Source organism: Manis pentadactyla, chromosome 15 (genome assembly GCF_030020395.1).
Source record: "Manis pentadactyla isolate mManPen7 chromosome 15, mManPen7.hap1, whole genome shotgun sequence".
NCBI classification, from domain to species: Eukaryota; Metazoa; Chordata; class Mammalia; order Pholidota; family Manidae; genus Manis; species Manis pentadactyla.
In genome coordinates this window covers 47386080-47413095 of record NC_080033.1, presented here as the reverse complement: position 1 = coordinate 47413095, position 27016 = coordinate 47386080, and the positions used below count along the sequence as shown (strand labels likewise).

The 27016-nt window shown below is 38.7% G+C and overlaps 1 protein-coding gene across 10 annotated transcripts in view; it reads left to right on the top strand.

Moving 5' to 3' along the window:
- Positions 1–2920: 2920 nt before the first annotated feature.
- CNOT1 (CCR4-NOT transcription complex subunit 1) overlaps positions 2921–27016 on the top strand; it is a 154158-nt gene continuing 130062 nt past the window's right edge. For 9 of the 10 annotated variants that reach the window (XM_057493550.1, XM_057493551.1, XM_036897937.2 and 6 more), the window contains exon 1: positions 2927–3064. The gene's annotated coding sequence lies outside the window, so the exon portion shown is untranslated. Of the gene's footprint in view, positions 3065–27016 lie in introns of all 10 variants that reach the window. The other variant, XM_036897941.2, reaches the window with a different exon arrangement.

The following is a 27016-nucleotide window of genomic DNA, read 5'->3' as shown; positions in this document are numbered from 1 at the left end:
CTCATGATTGCTGATTTATATAGGGTGATTCAGTGAATCCTTTGTGAAGGTCTCTAGTAAAATAGTCTGGGCAGTTTTCCAACTATGTCTTTCAGTAAAATGAAAAACGTACAACAGGTGATCTCTACTACCCTTTCCAGTCTTTAAACATTCTGAATCTTTCTACTCTTTAGTTAAGAATAGAAGCAACCCAGAATTCTTGACCACACAGAGTTGAAGGACTTTGATCTCCAGGCTACTGTAATTCTGTAGGTATTTGGCTAGGTCCCCACGGCTGGTCAAATCTGACGAGTGGTGTTGGTGCAGCGGCGGGGCTGGCAGTGGGCTCAAGGGTCTCGCAAGAGTCTCAGTATAAAGTAGCAAACCATTCTCCTAGCAAAGACAGGCTGAAGTGCGGAAACACAATTCAGCTTCATTTCAACTTATTTTAGGAGACGGATGTTTGTGATCTGAACTAGTTGTAGAATTACAGAGTTGACCTTAGATAGTTGACTTTTATGGGTATATTTGTATGTCTTTTAAAAAAAATGAAAAATTAAAATTACACAAGTAACATGAATACATCCTCTTTGTAAAACCTTTAAGTAGTCCAGTAATATATAGAATAAAAAGCAAAAGTTCCCTTTTGCTTTCTTCATTCCACTCCCCTCCACAGGGATAGCCGCTGATACCAGTTGGGGGTAGGTGTATCTTTCCAAACCTTTTTTGCATTTACTCATATGCAAATAAAGATAGTTATTTTTTCCTACACAAATGGTAACTACTGATTATGCTTTTTATTTCTATTCTGTACCTTTTTAATCTAACAATAAACCTTGTAATCATACCATAACAGTACATATAGATTTACCTCATACTTAAAAAAAAACTGCATAGTATTCCAATGTATGACAGCAGCATGCATTAATTTGAACTGTTCTCTATTGTTTCCAGTCTTTTGGGGACCCATAAACAATGGTCAGTGAGTATCTTTACACATTCATCTCTGTACAAATTTGTAATATTCACTTGTGGAATAAGTTCCTAGACAAGGAATTACTGTGTTAGTGGGTCTATGCACTTTCAGTTTTGATAAACTTGGCCAAAATGCTGCTAGCATAGAGGTGTTAGCAATTCTGTACAGCAGCTATATATAGAAGGGCCTTATTCCTTATCCCTGGTGTGTTTAGGGCCCTTTTACCACTACCATTATAATGTTGTATGTCCTCTGTTTCCTGACTTTTCAACATTCATTTGCTCACATGTCTACCACATTGTCTCACATGTCTACCACATTGCTCACATGTCTAGCATGTTGTCTGTGCTAGGTGCTGGGAATACATCTATGAACAAGCCTTAGGCAATCCTTGCCCTTCTGTATGTGGGGTCCCTGGGGCTCCTACAGTTGCTTGAAAACACAAGACAGTAAATGTTTGCGGAGAGTTGGCCTCCAACCAAGGAAAGGCAGGTGTCAAAAATTATTTTTAGGACATTATGCTAAGTGAAATAAGCCAGTCATAAAAAGATAAATACTGTGTGACTTCACCTATGTAAGGTATCTAAAGTCACCCACCTATGTAAGGTTATCTAAACTTTTGGAAATAGAAACTAGAATGTGTTTACGAGTCTCCGAGGTTGTCAGGGACTGGAGGGAGGAAATGAGGTGTTGTTTTGGCTCTGGAGTTTCAATTTTGCAGGATGAAAAAGTTCTAGAGATCAGTTACACAACAATATGTATACAGTTAACACTATTGTACAGTACATTTGTAAATGGTTACTCTGGTAAAGTTTATTATGTTTTATTCCCCACAGTTGAAAAAAAAGTGTTTAGTCACCAAAGATAGTATGAGACAGATGGCTAGGAGACAAACTACTTAGCCTAGCCTCAGGATGGGGATGATGGTGAGGATAGGTTTTTTCAAAAGTTGAAAGAGACAACCAGTGAGCACTTCCTTCTTTGTCTTCTCACCGTTGCTGGGAAAAGGTGACCATAAAATCTTACTATCTATTAGAGATAATAAATCATAGCAAAAGACGTGTTTTCTGTGCTTTTTCTCCAGAGAGCAAAGGGCATAAGTATCCTTTCTGACACCACTTACAAAAGCCGAAAGAGAACCTTAGCTTCATACCTCTCTGAGTCGCCCCTTCTTCAATAGGCTGAACTAGAAGAGAAAGTTCTCTCGACGAAAATGAGGCAAGGTTCGACCAAGTGGAAACCGGTGAGACTACATTCCCCAGCACGCACTGCTCCTCCTGGGGCTCAGTCAGTGACGGAAAAAGACGCATTGTTTTTGCGACAGGAATGGGGCAGGGCGGGGGACTACATTTCTCGGGCTGCAAAATGCCACCACTCCAGATGCATCCTGGCTTGCTTTCTGGTGGTTGGCGTTGCCTGCCAAGGGGACCCGAGGGGAGGGGCATGTTTAAGATTGGGAAACCTCGCAGTCTACGGGGCTTGACACTTCCAAAGAGGAAGGAGGTGGGGGAACGGCTGTTTTACTGCAACTGAAAGTAGTTCCCGCGGCGGGTGGCGAAGGTTTACGGTCTCCTCTCTTATTTATTGTTTCTCAGAGGCAATGTCAGGCCCCCATTGGCCAAAGAACGGGAGAGCAGGTGGGAAGTCCATGAAGCCCCAAATCGAAGTTATCTGTGTCTCCCCATTGGTCCTCGCCTGGAGCGCAGGCGCGAGGGCTCCAAGTGCCATCCCTGGGGATTGGTGAGCGGCAATTGGCCAAAACCCGCGAAGTAGAAGTCCGGATTGGTAGTTGCTAGCAGAAGCCTGGTTTCTTCCTTGACTTCTGCAAGTGATAGTGTGTGATTGGTTTAAATCCGCGGGCACCTGACGGTGATTGGGTGGAAGCCACAGGCGGGGTACGCTCATTGGTTGGTGGTGGAGCCATCCCTCCTCTGGCGGGCAGCGAATGATGAAATGGGAACGGGGAGGGGAAAGGCCGCGACGTGAGCGCGCGACCTCCGGCGCCATTTTGTAGAGAAACAAGCGGAGTTAACCGAAGAGGGGTTTGAGGAGAGCCGGCGTCGGGGACCCAGGAGTTCCCCGTGTCCAGCACTGCCGGAGCCGCCTGAGGTGAGGTGGGCTGGGGCTGGGGGCTGGGGCCGGCTGGCCGTGTCAGTTACGAAACGCAGATGCCCGTGGAGCAACGAACGGGGGTGGTCTCGGGACCACTGGGAGCTTCTCCCGGAGCTCCGCGGAGTGAGGAGCAGTCGGGACGGGGAACTGGCGCGGCGGGAGAGGGTGGGCTCCCCTCGCGGCTCGCGGAGTCTGGGCTCTAGAGAGAAGAAGCGGGGCGAAGCTTCCACGAAACGGACGGCAGAGCGCGAGATGAGATCCGGGGTGGCCCCCGGCCCGGGGCTAAAGGCACTGAAGACGGCGGTGGCGGCAATTCGGGCGGCTGGGCCTCGCTTCGCGCGGGTTGCACCCTCAGACCCCATGAACTCCTCAACTGCCCCTTTCTCTCCGAGGTGCCGGATGAGTGCGGTGGGCTTCGGCCCCCGAGGCCTAGCTCCTGGGACGAGGGGACCGTGTTTGAGTAGTTGGAGGCCCCCAGTTCCTTTCCCGTGGGCCTGGAGCTGCCAGTCGCCCTCCGCTCTTCCCCAGCACGTTGTCAAAGCCCCGGTGTTTCGGGTGCCTGCCGGTGGGAGGGGCGGGCGCGAGCGAGCACTTCCTTATTGCTGCTTGCCACAGGTTTTGTTCCACTCGCGCGCCCGGGCGCTCGCAGTGACTCCGAAGTCGGCCCTCACCTACGGGGCCCAGTGTCTGTGCTGTAGTGGCGATTCTGCTCACCCACGGGTAGTGTCCTCCTAGTGAACTGAGCACTCGGAGGCCTCAGGCTGGTGAGAGATTTACTCCACGTCTTGTAGGGGTTACTTACGGCCAAACACCCGAATGGTCTTTTCAATACCATCTCCTCTGTAGAATTAACCAACAGGGCTCACTGGTAATTATTACCCCCATTAGGTTAGAAAGAAAAATGATTGGTACCTGTGGGTTTGAAAATGTGTTCAGAATAAACTTTGAGAAGCAAACTTTTTCCCTGAAGGCACTCAAATGTCACATTTCTTAGAGCTCTAATCAAAACTCTGTTTACTTTGAAAGTTGAGTAACAATACTTAACTTCCTTCCAGTTCTGTGTAATTCGATTGCTTTGGAGGATTCAACTGTCAATTATTGAGTGAATATAATTGAATTTTTTTGTGCAGAATTCTGAACATAACCCTTACGACAGTGTTTGATAGGAACAGGGATGCATGCGTGAAAAAATGGGAGGACAAATAAAAATTAGTACATAGTCAAGCAGATTAAGAACAAACTTGTTATTGAAGAGGCATTTGGGTTTAATACGTTAATGATCTTTGGCCTAGGTTGACATTCTACCCTTTCAAAGACTGGCAGCATAATATTTTTGCTATTAATAAGTTATATGGCAACAGTTTAATCATGTTTTCAGACACTGCAAATTGTTACCCTGTTGAAGGAGAAAATGAGCTGATGATAAATAGTTTTAGGCACCTAGTTGTGCTTTGAAATGTTGCTAAAACTTGGAGAGTTGGTCCTTTCTCAACAAGAGTGGGTCCAAAATCCTTCAGTGGAAATTTAAGTCTAGAATCAAGTCACAAAGACTTGACAATAACTGAAAGTTTTTCCCTGTCTTGCTTAAAGGTTGTCATTATAGAAGTTTTAAGGCATGGTTTGTGGTATTACGGTGGAACAGAGCTGAACTTCTCTTGGTTCCTAAATCACTCCAATGGATCCCTGGCTTTTAGTCTCTAGATTTCTTAATTTCTAGTCTGGAAGTTTTTAGTGGGGTTTTAAAATCCTGGTCTCTAACATGAAATCTTGTCAGGCTAAGTACTGTGACATTCTTGTAACTTTGAGTTAAGCCACTTAAAAACAACAGCAGCAAAACAGCTCTTAAGCACAGAAGAGGATATGCTTACTATCTCTCTGAAACATGCTTAAAGAATAATCTCAAATTATTCTTACATGTTGCTTTGTCCAAGTGTGTTTTTGGTCAGATTCTGATCTAGGTAAGAAAAGCTTTCTTACCCGCTAAAATTTATGAACTTAAATCTTTATTTCATTCTGAGGTAACAGATCTTTAACACTTAGTGCCATGGAAGAGAGTTTGTCCACAATAATTCTAATTGAATGCTCAAGATATTTTAAGACATTTTTGTAAAATGTTTATCCTTGAATTAACAAAAAGTAGTAGCCTATCATTTGAAATGCTGTATTCTATAAACTTGGTAAATTCTTTTAAAGAGAACAAAACTAAATTACGAGTCATTTAAAAAATATTAGTTGAAGTACTTCTTAAATGGCCCTCTGACCAAACTGAACTTCCTGCTGGGAAGTTTCAAAATGGCATTCCACCTAGTCTTATTTTAAGACCTTATGTATAGAAAAATCCTGCAGTTCCTTTTCTGTTTGCTTACAGTTTTTAAGAAGCATGTTTCAAAACTAAAATGGGCTCAAAACCTGTTGCACCCTCTCTATATATACAGTAGTTTATTTTAATGTACTTGTTACTCATACATTTATTTGTAAGAATGTAACAAAGCAAATAAAAAATTGTTCATTGAAAAGCACTGCTTAACAAATCAGTAATTAGAGGTGCAGACTTAATCTGAAACCCTATATTGAGATTTGAAGGAAAGGTGGCCTTCAGAGTACAGAGTGTAGATTTAAGAAATGCATTTCTGTCTTTAACGCTGGAAAGCTCAGCATAAACCTCCGAGATAAAATGTCTTCATTAATTTTGTTACAGTGGTTAGAAGGAAATTCCTAGAATGTTGAATGAGATGTCTGCAGGAGAGATTGTGTGTGCCTGTGTGTGTGTGTGTGAGTGAGAGAGAGAGAGAGAGAGAGAGAGAGAGAGAGGAATGGCGGGGAAAGAGAGATACTAGGCTAATTACATGAGGTGGAAGGAAGGCATATTTTGAAAGACACTATCTTACTGTTCTCTCTTTTTTAAAATTTTTTATTAAGGTATTATTGATATACCTTCTTATGAAGGTTTCACATGAAAAAACAATGTGGTTACTACATTTACCCTATTACCAAGTCCCCATCCATACCCCAGTGCAGTCACTGTCCATCATATATTACTGTTCTTTAAACTTCATATTAAGAGCTCTCAGTATTTTCTTTTTCAGATAGGTCGGAAGTTTGTCACCTTGGATTTATAGCTCCTAGTTTTGAAATGCAGTGTTATTTTTAAATATTATGTAGACCTGTCATAAGAACAGTTTTACCCCTTTGTTTCAGACCCTTTGTCTTTTTGCAATAGTTTTCTAATTAACTAACCTCCAGTATCTTTTACCCATCATTTGTTTATGGGATTTCTGTAAAAAGTCATGTATGAATGCATTCTGATTGTAAGTGATTCTAGGAAAACAGTTCTCTACATCCAAACTGCCTCCTAAAACACTGGATTGAAAATAGTCATCTGCCGCTCAAAAGGCCCTTCAGTTACCTAGCCTGGAGCTGTCTGAGTGTTGATCCCTCCCTACCTGTGGCAGAATTACTGCACTGTACCCTACAGTCAGAAGGCTTACATAGTGGTTCCCAAGTTTATATTTGCCCTCTTTACCTGTAATGTCATCATTGTATCTACTAAAATGTTATCCATCATTCAGTTCAAGTTCAAATGTACTGTCTATATATCTTCCTTGATCTAAGCAAAATTGATTTTCACACATTCCTCATGGCCAGTTTGACTTATTTGTACCATGATTGCCTTGTAAATTTTCTGTCTTATTTTATAGTGGGTAAGGAGTCTCCCCTTCCCCCAAACACATACACAATTGCCCTGAATTGTAATTGAATAATGCTTTCATTTGTTACACGTGGGGAGATTTATAGACTGTGGCATTCAACAGTACACCCGGTTTTTGATATTTGAGGGCTCAGACTTTTTCTTGGAGCTATATACTTATAATTTTGTTGACACCTTTTAGACAGTTAAACTTAAAAAGGTAGTCATGTAGAATTACAGTATCATTCTTTAGGAAATTAAAGCCTGGGAAAGCGAGGTGATTTTGTAGTTTAAGATCAAAGTAGGTTTTCTTACTCTAGCAATGTTCATTCCGTCTTTCCATATTGCTTGAGTTTAATACAAGGAAAAGAAGGATCTATGAATTTGATCATTCAGAAAAGTGGGAATAATCCTTGTGGTCAACCACTTGCTTTTTCTGAGACAGATTATGCAGCTAACTCTGGAGGTTGCTTTTGTATTTCAGTATTTTACTTAATTTAGTGGGTTAGATTCTAGAACATCATGACTATCAGTATTAATAACTTTGTAGAATTAAACTGTTTTAACACATTGAATTACCTAGGGAGATTTTTTTCCTTAGTCTCAGCGTGGGTTTTTTCCTCTTAAGTTTTACTGACATATAACTGACATAAAGCACTGCATAAGTTTAAGATGTACAGCATGATAATTGACATGCATATATTGCGAATACTCCCAATGTTTTATATGGATAAGGTTTTCTTAGTTGTGACCAAAGCAAATACACGTTTCTTTTCCAGCAGTTTTTTGGAGGACAAGATGTAAGATTTGAGGTCTTTGTATCTTCAGTATGAATATAATAAACTCGCAGTGTGACCAAAAGATCATCTTTTCTGTCACAGTTACTGTGAGTGGTCATTACTTCAGTGTAATAAATTTGGAATTCTGTTGAGGCCTCCAAAGAATGGAGGGACTTAAGTTTTCAAATGTTCTTTAGCATTGTAAATTGAATTCTGACATTCAAATAAGTTGTTTTCTCTTGGTGTAGTTATATTTTTAAAGTGTCTCTATGAAGGATACTCTGTAAATCCTTGTCTTTTAGTAGTAAAATATATACTGGATAGCTTTATAATTTTGCAAATGCTACTGGAAAGATACTTCTGAATATTCATTTGATTCCAGATCAAGAACTTGATTTCTTTCTGATTTTGGTGTAAGCATGCTTTTCTGGCTTTTCTTCACTTTTTCTGTTTTTAAAAGTACGGGATTTTATTTGCTAATACTATAATAATTTGAATTATGCTGAAGGATGGATTGAATTCTTATAAAATTCTGAAGCTATCCACACAAGGCTATTAAATGATCTTTAAAATTAGTATTAAGTTCTATTGCATTGAGTAAAATTGCTTGTTTAAAGTGACACAGTAACATAGATAGTTATGAGGCAAGTCAATTCTTGATCCAGTTGTTTTTAGCCTTGCCAGAGTTTTCATTTCAAATCGAATTACTACCTGTTGACTATAATGTCCTCAGATATTATGCCTTGTCAGCTGGGTTCTAAAAATAAACATTTTCTGCTAGGCCTTTCTAAGCCCAATAATACATAATTTTGGGGTACCTATTTTGTGGAGTATTCACTCTTGTGTTTTTACTCTTTAGTTTGGGTAATGGAGAGATAAGCGTATCGTATATTCCCACTGTTAGGGCATGGATATTTTAAGAATATTCCCCTTCCCTTTTCAAACAGATATGATAAAGATTACAGAAGTTGGGGTTGTCTGGCCAAAGATAAAATGTAAAAACCGCATGAAAGTACTTCATTTTAAAGTTTTAGTCATCTTCAGTCACTAAGTCCTGAAGGACTCTGTCAACCACAAAACATTGGTATGATAACTAGTACACTAACCTAGTTTTGGAATATTGTATATAGCTTTGTAGAGTTCTCTGTTTTGATTTCAGTGACGAAGTTTTTTAATTTTGCTTTTTTTTCTATTCCAGCTCTTCCACAGTTTATTTTCAGCTCATCATCAAGTGATTGTTGTATTTTAAGTCGTACCATGTTATGCTGTTCAGAACCACCCATTGATTCGCCATTTGTTATTTAGTAAAAGCCAAAGAAAGCCCTTTATCACCTGTAGGATTTAGTCCTGCCTTGTACCTCCTCACGTATTTCCCTTTTCTCTAAACTTACTCCATTTCCTATTCTCCCTCACCAAGTTTGCTTCTCCTGCATTTGGCCTCCTTGCCCTCCTCACACATGCATATTCTCTGAGGAAGCGTTTGTACAGATTGATCCTTTTGCCTGGAACATTCAGATGTGTGCATGGCTGAAGCCCTCTCAGCTCTTTCAAGTCTTCTCAGATGCTACTTTCTCAGTAAGGCTCCCTTTGATCATCCTGCTTAAATTGCATTTCCCCACCTGACTTGCTTCACCTTTACCATACTATTTTTCTTTTTCTGTGGTACTTAGAATCTCCTAACGTGCTTCGTAATTTCTTACTACTATTTCTTTTCCTCGGTGGGAATGCAGGGATGGATGGATGGATATTCACTGATGTATCTCAAATGCCTGACATACAGAAAGTACTCAACAAATATTTGACTGGGTTAATACACATAGTAGTATTACATAAACTGTTTCTCTGGTAAGTTGGGGTAGCCACTTCACTTAAGCCATATACCATTTCATATCATCTGTGGCTTTCAGTTGTGCTTGGCTTTGTGTTAACTTTGTGGAGAGCCAGATTTAGGTGTTCACATCAATGGCCCACTCTACAGAAAGTGGATGCAAAAATCATTTTCTTAACAGCACTACTGCTGTTTGGGCAGGATACTTCTTTGTTAGTAGTGCTGTCCTCCTTCTTTGCAAGATATTTATTAATATCTCCAATTCTTACTGAATACCGGTGGATTTCCCACTCTTGGACATTTCAAAATGCTTTTGTAGATTTTATTGCCGTCCAGTTTATTCCAGCAAATAACCCTCTGCAGGTTCACATTTGTTGACAGAGTTTATTTACTTTAGATCCAATTACTGTTCATGTAAATGACAAATTACATTTTACAACACTAAAATTGTAAAATGTAATTTTACAACAGCACATGTGAAAGACTACCTAAGAAAAAGGAATACCATATTTCACTGATTCTGAAATATTTTCAACATTTTAACATCTCTGAAATTGGGATGCATCATGTCACAGAGAAAAAACTGCCAAGTAAACTTTGTTAGGATACATAAAATAGCGATACTAGTACAATTAATGACAAACCAATCTGAAAGGAGATAAGGAAAATTATCTCCGTCTCTGATGGATGATGAAGGTAGAAGAAGTTTCCCAAACTTTGAGTACATTTTGTTTTCTGTTAAGTCTCATCAAATTTTGTTTTAGGGACCTAGAAATTGAATATTGGTATTGTATTCCACAAGGTTTTGGAATGTTTTCCATGCCCTCAAACCTGGTTGGTTGGGTGTGGTGCTAAGGGAGAGATAGGAAATAAACCCAAGGCATGTCTCTGGAAATTGCTAAAAAGAATAATACACACGAAATAATAGTGAACAGTGTGATTAAATTTTATAGTGCCTTATGCCTCCTAAAGGTGAGGAGAGGTAGACTAACAGATCTAGCTTGTAGATGATCTGAAGTGATTTGGGAGGTTTTGGAGGGGCTATGGCTTGAATTAGGCCCTGGTCTTACTACCTGATGCTTTTGTTCCCTTTACAGAGTAGTTGTGGCCTGCCTCCTGGTGACCACTAACTCCTCTGTCTTGAAGGTCATCAGCAATCTCCTAGTTGCTAATTCTGATAATTTGAAATAATTTCTTTTGTGCTATGTTTACACTGACAGCTCTAATTTTTAAAACCTCTCTTATGTGGTTTCTTTCTACAAACTTATAGTTGTATTAGTTATCAATTGCTGCATAACAAATTACCTCTAAGTGTTTAGCTGTTTAAAACTTTCTCGCTCTTTGTTATTTCAAAGGCACAGCTTGGCTAGGTGCTTCTAACACTGTGTCTCTAACAAAGTCGCCATGCAGGTATCCACAGGCTATAGTCTTCTTACGGCTGAAGGGTGGGAAGACCTTACAAGCTTACTCACATGAAGTTTGGTAGGCTTCAAATCCTTCCATCTGTTGGTTGGGATACACCAGTTCCTTGCCACGTGTGCCCTCTCCATATGGCTCCTCACATGTTGGCAGCGTGCTCTTCTCAGAGCACAGGCTCAGAGGTAAAGAAGACAGAAGTCAGTCTTTTTGTAACTTTATGTGGGAAGTGACTTTATTTTCTTTTGAAGCCATCCTTAAGGTCCAGCCTACACTTAGGGAAGCAGATTACATAAGGGTGGAAATACGAGGCAGGGCTCACTGGGTTATTTTAGAGCTGCCTACCAGAATGGGTATTTCCCAAGGATTTTGCCCTTGGAGCTCTCTTAGGGATGCTGGCCTTCCTAAGTTTTATTTATTACCATGACAGTAGGGGACTGTTCTGTATTCTGATATTAGGCACTCTTAAGTTTCTCCCATCTCTCTGGCCACTCTTTGTTTTCCATTTTGAGTTCCTCTTTTTCTGTCCACCTTTAAATACTAAGCTTCCTTAGGACTCTCTAGGCCTCTCTTATTCTCATTCTTGTATGGTGTATTATCTATATAGTGATGATTCCCAGATCTGTTATTTACACCCCACTCTTGCTGTGCTCCGGAGTGTAAATCCAACTGCCCAGTGGAATTCATCTATATGCCTCACTCTAGACATGTCCCAAGTTGAATTCCTCATTTTCTTTCTGACTCTTCAAACTTCACTTCCTCAGTTTGTGTATGTCGGGAGTAAATGGAACCCAAGTGCTTTGTCTGGAAATACAATTATTTAACTCCTCTTTTTCCTTCACTTCCCTTCCTTATACTAAACACAGTTTCAGAGTCCTTTCAGTTCTATCTTGAATGCATTCATTTCTCTTTTGCTCTGATACTCTTAATTTCCCTGTGACCTACTCTTTCTCAGTTTTCCAGTCATGAGTAGCTTCTAAACATTTTCACCTGATGATGTCCTGTTAGTAGACAAAAGCAGGTTAGTGTGACAGCAAACAACCCCAAGGTATCAGTGGCTTAACAGAGTAGACATTTATACCCAGATGCTTCCTCAAATTACCTTTTATTGAGAGTGTTCATTAGAGTGCCTTCTATGCAGTAATTCAGGCTCCTTCCTTCTTGTTGTGCTACCTCTAGGTCTTGGGAATCCTCTTCATTCAGCTGGCAGATGGTAAAAGAACCAGATGGTCATAAGTAGAAAGCTTTATGAACCAGGTCTGGAAGTGTCTAGTGTCATTTTTGGCCTACATTTCATTGGCTGGAACTCAAGTCTCCTAGCCACACCTATGCAAGAGAGCTAAGATATGTTTAGTCAGGAAGAAGAAACAGATTTGGTGAGAGTATCTAGCCAGCCTCTGCCACTCTCTTATTCCCCAAAACATACCCAAACCAATCTGAGTAGTTTCTGGGGTTGTCTTTCTGATAAAATCCAAAATTTTGAAATGGATTCTGCATATACTAGAGAAGAAATCCACAAATTGGGTTCCATTTGCCTCCAGAACCTCCAGAAAACATTTCATTTCAGCTGGTAGCAGGGATAGTATGTTGGGGGTTTGTCTTCAGGATCACCACCCCCCAGATTCAGTAATTCACTAAGTGGACTCACAGGACTCAGCATATAGGTATACTAGGACTATGATTTATTACAGCAATAAGATACAAAGCAAAGTCAGCAAAAGGTAAAAGCATAAGGGGGTGAAGTCCTGAGGAAATTAGGCTTATGCTCCCAACCATTAGCTTCTTGCAGAGGCACACTTAATTCCTTCAGCAAGGAATTGTGACTGTGTGTGTGAAATATTGCTTGGTATGGAAGCTTATTAGACTCTGCCTAGGGCTGTTATTGAGGACCAGACATGTAGGCACCCCCTGCTTCCCACATACAAAAATTCTAGGTTCCCAAAGGGAAAAGCAAGTATTCAGCATAAATCACATTTTTGGGTATAGTTTAGGCATAGTGATTCCACTCTTAGGAGTTCTGGGATTGTGGAATTACTTCTCCCCAAATCCAAGTTCTGATACCAGCCAAGGGCCAACCTGGCAAGCCTTTCTAAGGACAGTTGTCTCAGGCCTTCTGTGTTAACTCTTTTCTACACAGTGAGTGAGGTGAATGGCCTCTATAGACTGTGATTTTTGTATAGAGAATCTCAGAATATGCAAAACTTTATTGATCCAATATTTTGTTTTTGAAAGTTACTTTCCTTTTTCACTGGAAAAAGTTCAATTCTCTTAGCTCTTTTCACCTAAATTTAGCTAGTTATTGTTGGTATTCTTCTAGGTACTCTGTGTGTAAAGACATACCCATACAGAGTGCTGTTCTGTAGTTTATTTTTTTCCCCCAATACTTTCCAGTCTAATTCCTTTTTTAGTGATAATATTCCATCTTATTATTTACTTGACCAGTGCTCTTTTGAGGGATATTTAGGTCATTTTCAGTTGATACTTCTTTAAAGAGTTGATAATTTACTGATGAAAAAGGAGCAGATTAAAGATGACTGCAAAAAATGAAAAATAGAAATACCATTTGACCCAGGAATTCCACTCCTAGGAATTTACCCCCAAAAAACAAGATCGCAGAATCAAAAAGACATATGCACCCTTATGTTTATCACAGCTCTATTACAGTAGCCAAGAAATGGAAGCAACCTAAGTACCCATCAGTAGATGAATGGATAAAGAAGATGTGGTACATATACACAATGGAATATTAGTCAGCTGTTAGAAGAAAACAAATCCTACCATTTGCAACAACATGGATGGAGCTGGAGGGTATTATGTTCAGTGAAATAAGCCAGGTGGGGAAAGACAAGTACCAAATGATTTCCCTCATTGTGGAGTATAAGAACAAAGCAAAACTGAAGGAGCAAAACAGCAGTAGACTCACAGACTCTTAAGAAGAGACTAGCGGTTACCAAAGGGAAGGGAATGCGGAGGGTGGGAGGGGAGGGAGGGAGAAGGGGCTTAAGGGGCGTTATGATTGGCACACATAATGTAGGGGGGCACGGGGAAAGCAGTATAGCACAGAGAAGACAACTAGTCACTCTGTAGCATCTTACTATACTGACGGGACAGTGACTGCAATGGGGTATGGGGGGAGCTTGATAACATGGGTGAATGTTGTAACCACAGTGTTGCTCATGTGAAACCTTCATAAGATTGTGTATCAATGATACCCTTAAAAAAAAGATGACTGGAGTATTCATTGCAGACATTGGGGGGTTTGGGGACCTAAAACTCTTTTTTTCATGCCTTTGTGTAAAGTTCGACATACTTAAATCAGGAACTAAGAAATTGATTTTTTTTTTGGTATCATTAATCTACAATTACATGAAGAACATTATGTTTACTAGGCTCCCCCCTTCACCAAGTCCCCCCCACAAACCCCATTACAGTCACTGTCCATCAGCGTAGTAAGATGCTGTAGAGTCACTACTTGTCTTCTCTGTGTTGCATATCCCTCCCCGTGCCCCCCACCACATTTTACATGCTAATTGTAATGCCCCCTTTCTCCCCCCACCCATCCCTCCCTTCCCACCCATCCTCCCCAGTCCCTTTCCCTTTGGTAACTGTTAGTCCATAAGAAATTGATTTTAAAGCTATGATACAAAGTTCTTTTTAAAGATCATCTTAACTTCTCAATTACTATCATGTCTTAAATTCTACTACGTAGTAATTGCCAGTTACTATTCCTCATCTATAAAGTTGGGATAGTATCCTCCTTAGAGTTAATCAGGTTTAAATAAACTAATTCAGGCATGCTTTGTTTTCTGGCATTTCACTTTATTGCACTTGGCAGATACTGCATATTTTACAAACTGAAGGTTTGTGACAACCCTGCATTGAGCAAATCTATTGGCAACATTTTTCAAACAGTATTTGTTCACTTCATGTCTCTTTCACATTTTGGTAATTCTTGCAGTATTTCAAACCGTTTCATCATTATGTTTGTTAAGCCGATCTATGACCAGTGATTATGACTCGCTGAAAGTTCAGGTGATGGTGAGCATTTTTTAGCAATAAAATTTTAAAATTAAGCTATCTATATTTTTTGACAATGCTATTTATATTTAATAGACTACAGTGTAATGTAAACAGCTTTTATGTGCTCTGAGAAACAAAAAAATTGACTTGCTTTACTCTGGTATTTGCTTTACTGAGGATCTGGAACTGAAGCCCCAATATTTCTGAGATATGCTTGAATATGTAAAATGCTTAGGACAATTTAATAGTTTATTGTGCTTAAACTTGCATAAGTGACCCTGTTACGTACACAGTAATTATACCTAAGATTTTAATAAGTGAATCAACATTTTGGATGAATGGATTGGAACCATGCACTATAAATTTAGAATCCCTTCCTGTTGGAGAGATATATTAAATACCAGAATGGGTATTCTGTTATAATTTGGTGTTTAGTTGGTCATAAAATCCCATAGAAAATAAGGAGCTCTCTCTTTTAAGAAAACCAGGGGGAAAAGTGAAACATCCAGGAAAATTGATACTGGTTTTTCTGGATGCTAGAATAAGATACTTTCCTTTAATCTATATGGGCCATTAGGCATTTACAAGTTTGTCCACTTTAGTCGTTTAAGTTTATACTGAGATTAATTAAGTAAAGTATTTTAAAAATTAGGTTTTCCAGTCACCATAGCCACACTTCAAGTAGCCAGATGTGATTAGCTGCCACATTGGACAGTGCAGATGTAGAACATTTCCATAGTTGGAGAAAATGAATGAGAAAAGGGAAGGCTCAGCTATATTTAAGACTTGGAAAGACAAGCTCAGGGTCAAATTTTGATGTTAGTAGACAAGTTATTGTTCTATACATTTTTTAGTATTGGAAATTGGTTCAGTAAATTGATAGTCTGGGGTCTGGCCTATTGGGTTTCTTAAAGTACCTATTGATATTAAACCTAGAGCAAGTTAGGTGATAACTAGGAAGATTGATGGCATCAGTGTTCTGGGAAACCAAAATGCCTTACAGAGATGTATTTGGTTCAGCTGGAAGAAGATAAGGGGAGAAAAAGGAGTGTGAGGGGCTTTTCTTCTCTTCTCAGTAAAAATCGCATCAAGGTTTGGTATTCTTCAGAGCTATTAAGTCAATGGATCTCAAACTTTAAAATATGTAAGAATCACCTATGGAGTGAGTATGTTTTAAACAATGTATCTTACACTGTTTGCCCAAAGAGTTTTGATTCTTTGGTGTCGGGAGTGCTTAGGAATCAGATTTTAGATAGCTTGTTCTCTCTCCTGTATCTTAAACACAATTGCCTAGTTTGCATAACATTATAGTAAATTCTGTACTTATTGCATTAGTGCCTTGAGATCATTTTTTACTTTTGTGTTTTCTGTAGAACCTAAAGTGTGTACATGGTATATAGCTAGGCACACAAGTTTGAGTTTAACAGAGGGGCCACATTTAGCAGATTGATGGTACTTACGATACACTGGAGTAAACTGGATGGGAGTCATTTATCCGGATTTTATATAATCCTGATAAGGGATGGTAATAGTAAATTTTTCAAATAAAATACTTTGAAAGGTCAATAAAATTAAGCTTGTTTCTGTAATCAGGCTAATGCCAGTTTTAGGCTTGAAAAGGTTACATACATTTTAATAATCTCCAAGTGAGATTTGTATTGTATGATGATTGTAAATGATTTAGAGCAGTCTTAAAAGGTCCTTATGTCTGCTATACCACCTACACTTAAAGATACACTCTTTTGTGAAAGTTCTGACCTAGTTGAGGCCTAATTTTATAGATGTACTGGGGGAAACAGGTTCAGTTACTTGATGACGGTCATCTAGGCCTGTGATACTGTAATTGCTGGTCCTCTGGCTTTAAATTTTAGATTTAAAAAATTGGTAATACTTAAAAGTTTCATAAAAATTAATGTGTACTTTAGAACTGATATCAATACAGCAAAGTTGCAGGATACAAAATTAACACACAGAAGAAATCTGTGGCTTTCCTATACACTAACAATGAACCAATAGAAAGAGAAATCAGGAAAACAATTCCATGCACAATTGCATCAAAAAGAATAAAATACCTAGGAATAAATCTAACCAAAGAAGTGAAAGACCTATACCCTGAAAACTATAAGACACTTAAGAGAAATTAAAGAGGACACTAACAAATGGAAACTCATCCCATGCTCTTGGCTAGGAAGAATTAATATTGTCAAAATGGCCATCCTGCCCAAAGCAATATACAGATTTGATATAATCCCTATCAAATTACCAACATTCTTTAACGAACTGGAACAAATAGTTCAAAAATTCATATGGAAACACCAAAGACCCCGAATAGCCAAAGCAATCCTGAGAAGGAAGAATAAAGTTGGGGGGGGGTATCTCACTCCCCAACTTCAAGCTCTACTACAAAGACATAGTAATCAAGACAATTTGGTACTGGCACAAGAACAGAGCCACAGACCAGTGGAACAGAATAGAGACTCCAGACATTAACCCAAACATATATGGTCAATTAATATACGATAAAGGAGCCATGGACATACAATGGAGAAATGACAGTCTCTTCAACAGATGGTGCTGGCAAAACTGGACAGCTACATGTAAGAGAATGAAACTGGATCACTAACCCCAACACAAGAGTAAATTCGAAATGGATGAAAGACCTGAATGTAAGTCATGAAACCATTAAACTTGTGGAAAAAAACATAGGCAAAAACCTCTTAGACATAAACATGAGCGACTTCTTCATGAACATATCTCCTCGGGCAAGGAAAACAAAAGCAAAAATGAACAAGTGGGACTACATCAAGCTGAAAAGCTTCTGTGCAGCAAAGGACACCATCAATAGAACAAAAAGGTACCCTGCAGTATGGGTGAATATATTCGTAAATGACAGATCTGATAAAGGCTTGACATCCAAAATATATAAAGAGCTCACGCACCTCAACAAACAAAAAGCAAACAATCCAATTAAAAAATGGTCAGAGGAGCTGAACAGACAGTTCTCCAAAGAAGAAATTCAGATGGCCAAAAGACACATGAAAAGATGCTCCACGTCACTAGTTATCAGAGAAATGCAAATTAAAACCGCAATGAGATATCACCTCACACCAGTAAGGATGGCCACCATCCAAAAGACAAACAACAACAAATGTTGGCGAGGTTGTGGAGAAAGAGGAACCCTCCTACACTGCTGGTGGGAATGTAAATTAGTTCAACCATTGTGGAAAGCAGTATGGAGGTTCCTAAAAAAGCTCAAAATAGACTTACCATTTGACCCAGGAATTCCACTTCTAGGAATTTACCCTAAGAATGCAGCAGCTCAGTTTGAAAAAGACATGCACCCCTATGTTTATCACAGCATATTTACAATAGCCAGGAAATGGATGCAACCTAAGTGTCCATCAGTAGATGAATGGATAAAGAAGATGTGGTACATACACACAATGGAATATTATTCAGCCATAAGAAAACAAATCCTGCCATTTGCAACAACATGGATGGAGCTAGAGGGTACTATTGTAAATAGTGCTGCGATAAACATAGGGGTGCATATGTCTTTTTCAAACTGGGTTGCTGCATTCTTAGGGTAAATTCCTAGAAGTGGAATTCCTCGGTCAAATGGTATTTCTATTTTGAGCTTTTTGAGGAACCTCCATACAGCTTTCTACAATGGTTGAACTAATTTACATTCTGACCAGAAGTGTAGGAGGGTTCCCGTTTCTCCACAACCTCACCAGCATTTGTTGTTTGTCTTTTGGATGGTGGCGATCCTTACTGGTGTGAGGTGATACCTCATTGTGGTTTTAATTTGCATTTCTCTGATGACTAGCGATGTGGAGCATCTTTTCATGTGTCTTTTGGCCATCTGAATTTCTTCTTTGGAGAACTGTCTGTTCAGCTCCTCTGCCCGTTTTTTAATTGGATTATTTGCTTTTTGTTTGTTGAGGTGGGTGAGCTCTTTATATATTTTGGATGTCAACCCTTTATCGGATCTGTCATTTATGAATATATTCTCCCATACTGTAGTATGCCTTTTTGTTCTTTTTGTGGTGTTGATATTTTCCCTTTCAGTTTTTTGTTTTGTTTTATCACATTCCTCTGCATTGAATCTGGATTCCTGTTGTTTCATCCAGTAAGACATAGAAATGTTTTGAAATTTTATTTAAATGCTACTGCTCACAGTAAGCCTGCTGAGTCAGATTTCTTTGATTTTTTTCTCCTTCAAAAAAAAATTATTTTGTACAATAAGGATGTATAGGATGCTGTGTTCAAAAGTTACTTGAAATACTTTTTTCCCCCTCTGTGTTTTATGTTATCAATATGATACCTAGGTTCATTTATTTCTATTTGTGTTTGATTTTAGTGTTTTTTTTAAAATTAAATTCAAACATGAAAATATTCATGTTTCAGAAGTCAAAAAACATAAAAGATACAATCAGTGATTTTGGTTCTGATTTCTATGAATACTAACCCCTTTCTCACCCACTCCTTAATAGGTAACCATTTTCATTAGTTTGTGGCTTTTTTGTATATTTTTTTGCAAATATCAAACCAATTATTTATATATGTGTATTTCTACAAACAAAAAGCATGTACAGAAATAAAAATTTTAAAGGGCAGAATACTATATACATTCTCCAGAATGTTTATTCACCAGTTACCTACTCAAGGCCATTCCTTTGCTATGACAGGTACTACTGCCTGTGAATAATATTGTGCATATGTTGTTAATGTGTGAAAGTGTATAGGTTTCAGGAAGGACTCTTTCTTAAGTGAAAGCCTCTCTATAACCATTAATAATGGAAACCTTATTTTCTGTGCACATGTTAGAGGTGTTTGGGTTGGGATCATGGTATTCAGGGTTCTACAGCTTTTTACTCAGTGTAGTAGTTAATTCTTTTGTATCAACACTTAACAGATTTAACTAAACTGTAGCTTGGCTGGTATTTAGATTGGATGTCCAAGAAACAATTTGTAATACTGTGTAGTTTTCTCAGGTTAAAATGTGAAATAATTTTATGTAAGTTGAATTTCTACATGCTGTCCTTTAATCTTTTTTTCCTTCAATCTGTGGTGTATAGTGGATGTTCATGACAGAACTATGTTGCATGGGATTTCATTTCATGTGTGTGGATGGTCCTTGCACTGATAAAATATTAGGAAATGTACTGAGAACACTTTTGTACATACAGTCTTTATCCCTCACAATTGCTATTTTCTTTTTTATTGCTACAGCCATATCTTTGGTAAATTTTCTATCACCACTGTTGAGGTAACAGTTCTTAGACTATACTGCTATCAAGTGTCATTGCACTTCCATTTACACTGTGTATCATTGTTAAATTGAGAAATGCTGGATGGTGCTGGGGATCTGGTAGAGTAACTCTTTGGTAGGAGTTAGGATTTTTTTGCAGGATTGCTTGCTGCAGTTGTTCTTGGCACTGTTGAAATTCCAGTGGCATGATGATAACAAATCTGTCATTTTGGAAATAGGATACATATGTATGTTTCTAATAATGAAGATAAGGAGGCATGTTGAAATGGTAGCCATTTTCGACTGATCTTTAACATTTTGCCTTGATAGGAAATTAAAATTTAACAGCATTTCAGGTATATATGGAGACCAATAATAGACACTGCATACCCAAATAGACCACAAATTCCCTACACTTCAGGAATATCTTGGTACCTCAAATTTAGTGATCTTAAAATAATTTAACATCTAAACATATTAGTGGAGAACTGTTGAATAGTCAGTATATAGCTTGCACTTATGTGTTTTAATAAATGTGGCCTATAAATACATTGTGATGCAAATTATACATTATGAGACTAAAGGTTAATGGGAAGGGTCTTAACAATTTGAGAATGTATAATACAGAGTCAATTAAATTGAAAATGATATGTTGTGGTTGCTGTATATGACAAGGAATATTTCAGTGTTTCATGCCTTTTTTAAAAATACAATATTTCTTATGAAAGTATTACTGATATACACTCTTAAGAAGGTTTCATATGAAAAACAATGTGGTTACTACATTCACCCATATTATCGAGGCCCCCCACATTTGGTACTTTTCTCAGCCTGGCCTGTTTGACTGAGCATAATAGACTACAGCTGCATCCATGTTGTTGCAAATGGTAGGATTTGTTTGTTTCTTATGGCTGAATAGTTTTCCATTGTGTATATGTACCACATCTTTATCCATTCATCTACTCATGTACATTTAGGTTGCTTCCGTATCTTGGCTATTGTAAGTAGTGCTGCAATAAACATAGGGGTACATATGTCTTTTTGAATCTGAGAACTTGTATTCTTTGGGTAAATTCCAAGGAGTGGGATTCCCAGGTCAAGTGGTATTTCTATTTTTAGTTTTGTGAGAAACCCTCCATTTTGCTTTCTACAATGTTTGAAGTAGTTTACATTCCCACCAGGAGTGTAGGAGGGTTCTCCTTCCTCGGCATGCTCACCAGCATTTTTGTTCTTAGTCTTTTTGATGCTGGCCATCCTTACTGGTGTGAGGTGATATCTCATTGTGGTATTTATTTGCATATCCCTGATAATTAGTGATGTAGAGCATCTTTTGATGTGCCAGTTGGTCACCTGAATTTCTTCTTTGGTGAATTGTCTGTTCATATCCTCCTCCCACTTTTTAATTGGGTTACTTGCTTGTGAGTTCTTTATATGTTTTGGATGTTAACCCCTCTCGGATATGTCGTTTACAAATATATTCTCCTATATTATAGGATGCCTTTTTGTTCTGCTGATGGAGTCCTTCGCTGTACCGAAGCTTTTTAGCTTGTCCCATTTGCTCATTTTTGGTTTTGTTTCCCTTGCCCGAGGAGATGTGTTCAGGAAAAAGTTGCTCGTGTTTATTTTCAGGAGATTTTTGTGTATGTTGTCTTAGAGTTTTATGGTTTCATGGCTTACATTCAGGTATTTGATCCATTTTGAGTTTTGTGTGTGGGTTAAGACAACAATCCAGTTTCATTGTCTTGCAGGTAGCTGTTCAGTTTTGCCAACATCAGCTGTTGAAGAGGCTGTCATTTCCCCATTGTATATCCATGGCTCCTTTATCATAGATTAATTGACCATATATGCTTGGGTGTATATCAGGGCTCTCTAGTCTGTTCCATTAGTCTATGGGTCTGTTCTTGTGCCAGTACCAAATTGTCTTGATTACTGTGGCTTTGTAGTAGAGCTTGAAGTCAGAGGGCATAATCCCCCCAGCTTTATTTGTCCTTCTCAGGATTACTTTGGCTATTCGGAGTCCTTTGTGGTTCCATATGAATTTACAACTATTTGCTCTAGTTCATTTTAAGAGTGCTGTTGGTATTTTGATAGGGATTGCATTGAATCTGTAGATTGCTTTAGGCAGAAGGGCCATTTTGACTATTAATTCTTCCTATCCATGAGCACGGATGTGTGTCCATTTATTGGTATATTCTTTAATTTCTCTTTAGAGAGTCTTGTAGTTTTTAGGTATAGATCTCTTACTTCCTTGTTAGGTGTATTTCTAGGTATTTTATTCTTTTTGATGCAGTTGTGAATGGAATTGTTCTCCTGATTTCTCTTTCTGACAGTTCATCGTTAGTGTATAGGAATGCAACAGATTTCTGTATATTAATTTTGTATCCTGCAACTTTGCTTTATTCAGATATTATTTCTAGTAGTTTTGGAGTGGATTCTTTAGGGTCTTTTTACGTACAGTATCATGTCATCTGCAAACAGGGACAGTTCGACTTCTTTAACAGTCTGGATGCCTTTTATTTCTTTATGTTGTCTGATTGTTGTGTCGAGGAACTCCAGAACTATGTTGAATAAAAGTGGAGAGAGTGTGCATTCTTGTCTTGTTCCTGATCTTAAAGGAAAAGCTTTCAGCCTCTCACTGTTAAGTGTTATGTTGGCTGTGGGTTTGGTATATATGGCCTTTATTATGTTGAGCTACTTGCCGTCTTTACCCATTTTGTTGAGAGTTTTTATCGTGAATGGATGTTGAATTTTGTCAAATGCTTTTTCTGCGTCTTTGGAGATGGTTGTGTGTTTTTTGTCTTTCTTTTTTTTGATGTGGTGAATTATTTTGATAGATATGCTGCTTGTACCATGTTTGCATCCCTGGAATAAATCTTACTTCATCATAATGGATGATCCTTTCGCTGTATTTTTGAATTCGCTTTGCTAATATTTTGTTGAATATTTTTGCAAGTATGTTCATCAGGGATATTGGTCTGTAATTGCCTTTTTTTGTTGTGTGCCTGGTTTTGGTATTAGGGTGATGCTGGCCTCAGAATGAGTTTGGAAGTATTCCTTCCTCTTCTAATTTTTGGAAAGTTACAGAAGATGGGTATTAGGTCTTCACTAAATGTTTGATAAAATTCAGCAGTGAAGCCATCTGGTCCAGGAATTTTGTTCTTAGGTAGTTTTTGATTACCAATTCAATTTCGTTACTGGTAATTGGTCTGTTAGATTTTCTGTTTCTGCGTCAGCCTTGGAATCTTGTATTTTTCTAGAAAGTTGTCTATTTCTTCTGGGTTTTCCAGTTTGTTAGCATACAGTTTTTCATAGTATTCTCTAATAATACTTTGTATTTCTGTGGTGACCATAGTGATTTTTCCTCTCTCATTTCTGATTCTGTTTATGTGTGTAGACTCTTTTTTTCTTGATAAGTCTGGCTTGGGGTTTACCTGTTTTTTTGTTTTTTTTTTTCCTCAAAGAACCAGCTCTTTCATTGATTCTATTGTTTTATTCTTCTCAATTTTATTTATTTATGCTCTAATCTTTATTATGTCCCTCCTTCTACTGACTTTTTTTTGTACAACAAATGGGCCTTATTTGTTCTTCTTTTCGTAGTGTTGTTAATTGTGAGTTCAGGCTGTTCATATGGTATTGTTCTTTCCTGAGGTAGACCTGTATTGCAGTATACTTTGCTCTTAACATGGCCCTCGCTGCATCTCACAGATTTTGCGGTGTTGAATTATTGTTATCATTTGTCTCCATATATTGCTTGATCTCTCTTTTTATTTGGTCATTGATTCATTGGTTATTTAGGAGCATGTTGTGAAGCCTCCCTGTGTTTGTGGACTTTTTCGATTATTTTGCGTAATTTATTTCTAGTTTCATACCTTGTGGTCTGTGAAGCTGATTTGTACAATTGCATCCTTTTTTAATTTACTGAGGCTCTTTTTGTGGCCTAGTATATGATCTATTCTTGAAAATGTTCCATGTGCACTTGAGAAGAATGTGTATCCTGTTGTTTTTGTGTGGGGAGTTCTGTAGGTATCTGTTAGGTCCATGTGTTGTAATGTGTTGTTCAATGCCTCTGTTTCCTTACTTATTTTCTGTCTGGTTGATCTGTCTTCAATCTAAAGGTTCTCTTTTTTTTCTCCTTTTTCTTTCCCCTCCATTCTTTATATATTAGATATCATATTCTGTACTGTTTGTCTATACCTTCACTGAATTAGGGGGTAATTGATTTAATTTTGCATCTGCTCAGTAATTGTTTTACTTACTTTACTGTGGTTTTGTGACCTCTGGTGACAGCTATTTAATCTAGAAACAATTCCATCTATAGCAGTCCCTCCAAAATATACTGTAGAGATGGTTTGTGGGAAGTATATTCGCTCAGCTTTTGGTTATCTGAAAATTGTTTAGTCCCTCCTTCAAATTTACATGATAATGTTGCCGGATATAGTATTCTTGGTTCAAGGCATCTCTGCTTCATTGCATTAAATATATCATGCCATTCCCTTCTGGCCTGTAAGGTTTCTGTTGAGAAATCTGACGATAGCCTGATGAGTTTTCCTTTGTACGTGTTATTACTTCTCTCCCTGGCTGCTTTTAATAGTCTGTCCTTATCCTTGATCTTTGCCATTTTAATTATTATATGTCTTGGTGTTGTCTTCCTTGGGTCCATTGTGTTTGGAGATCTGTGCACCTCCATGGCTTGAGATACTATCTTCTTCTCCAGATTTGGGAAGTTTTCAGCAATTACCTCCTCAATGACACTTTCTATTCCTTTTTCTCTCCCTTTCTTCTGGTACTCCTATAATACAAATATTGTTCCATTTGGATTGGTCACACTTCTCTTAGTATTCTTTCATTCCTAGAGATCCTTTTTTCTCTCTGTGCCTCAGCTTCTTTGTATTCATCTTCTCTAATTTCTATTTCATTTATAGTCTCCACTATATTCAATAGGCTTTTAAAACCCTCCACTGTGTTGTTCCTCAACGATTGGATCTCTGTCCTATATTCGTTACTGAGTTCTTGAATATTTTTCTGTATCTCCATGAGCATGTTTATGATACTTATTTTGAAATCTCTTTCAGGAAGATTGACTAGTTCATTCTCACTCAATTCTTTTTCTGGTATTTGTTATGTTTTGCTTTGAACCAGATTTCTTTGATGTTTCATATTTGTATGTGGCTCCCTCTAGTGCCCAGAAGGTCTACCTTCTGGAGCTGCCCTGTCCCTGGAGTGTAGTCGTCAGTCACAGGGGAGCTGTGCTGGTGCCTGTGTGCAGGAAAGAGCTGTTTCCTGCTTCCCAGCTGCTATGCCTGTCTCCACTGCTGTAACCAGTGGTCCGAACACACAGGTGTAAGCTTCTATTCTTTGCGTTTGTAGTTGCAGTAGGTGGGGCTTCCCTGTGGCTGGCCTGGTGCCAGGGCAGAGTTTGCTGGTTTGTGAGCTAATTGCGGGCTGGCCATGAGGAAGGTGCAATCTGCTGCATATCATGGTGGGGGGCCTTGGAGCTGCATAGCCAGCCAGGGGGATGGGATGGAGCGCCTGAAGTGCCTGAAAGTTCCCAACCTGCTGGGCAGAGTGTGCCCAGACAATTTTGTCTACCTGTCCTTTCTCCTGAGGAGTAAGCTCTGTGCAATCCTTGCTCCTTTAGCAGCCCTATTCCTGTTGAAGTCTCTCAGACTGCCTGGCCAGAGTAGCAGGATATGGATCCCTGTTTTCCATGAACAGCTAGAATCTCAGTCTCTCCAGGTATTCCACCTGTCTTAGCTTTCCAAACCCAGTAATCACCAGAATACCATGCAATGTAGGTTCGTGCTCCTGGAGCAGATCTCCAGGGCTAGGTGTTCAGTAGTCCCAGTGCTTCAGTCGCTGCCCCCTCTGTTTCTCTTCCTTCTGGTGAGCTGTGGTAGGGGAAGGGTTTGGGTCTCACCAGGTCACGGCTTTGTTACGTTACCCCGTTCTGTGATGTGTATTCTTTTCTCCAGGTGTATGCAGTCTTGTGCAGCCTTCTTTCCTGTTGCTCTTTCAGGATTAGTTGTATAAATTATATTTTCTAATTATATGTGATTTTAGGAGGAGATCTCTGTCTCACCTCTGACGCCGCCATCTTTAATCTTCCTTTTTGCTACATTCATTTTTTATATTGGTTTGTTGGCCAGTATTTTACCAAAATCTCAAATCCCTCTTATCCTAAAACTTGGTACCATTTCTCCTTTCTTTGTAAACTTTTGTTTAGAAAATAAAGGTAGAATATAAAAGAAATGTATACTTAGGGAAAACAACTTTGAAGTAGGTGAAAAGGGAAAATTTCAACACTTCACATTCTAACTCAAGGGTATCTATTAAGTTATTTTTTTTCCAGAAGCCCTTTAATTAATTAATTAATTAATTAATTAATTAATTGGCTTTCAAAAGGTTTTTTTTTTTATTAAGGTATCATTGATATACACTCTTCCGAAGGTTTCACATAGAAAAACAATGTGGTTACTACATTTACCCATATTATCAAGTACCCACCCATACCCCAATGCAGTCACTGTCCATCAGTGTAGTAAGATGCCACAGATCTACTGTTTGCCTTTTCTGTGCTACACTGATTTCCCAGTGATCCCCCACACCATGTGTACTAAACATAATACCCCTCCATCCCCTTCTCCCTGCCTCCCCACCTGCCTCCCCACACCCCTTCTCTTTGGTAACCAGTAGTTCCTTCTTGGAGTCTCTGAGCTGGCTGCTATTTTTGTTCCTTCAATTTTGCTTCGTTGTTATACTGCACAAATGAGGGAAATCATTTCGCACTTGTCTTTCTCCACCTGGCTTATTTCACTGAGCATATTATCCTCCAGCTCCATCCAAACCGTAGGATTTGTTTGTTTCTTATGGCTGAATAGTATTCCATTGTGTATATGTACCACCTTTTCTTTATCCATTCATCTACTGATGGACACTTAGGTTGCTTCCATATCTTGGCTATTGT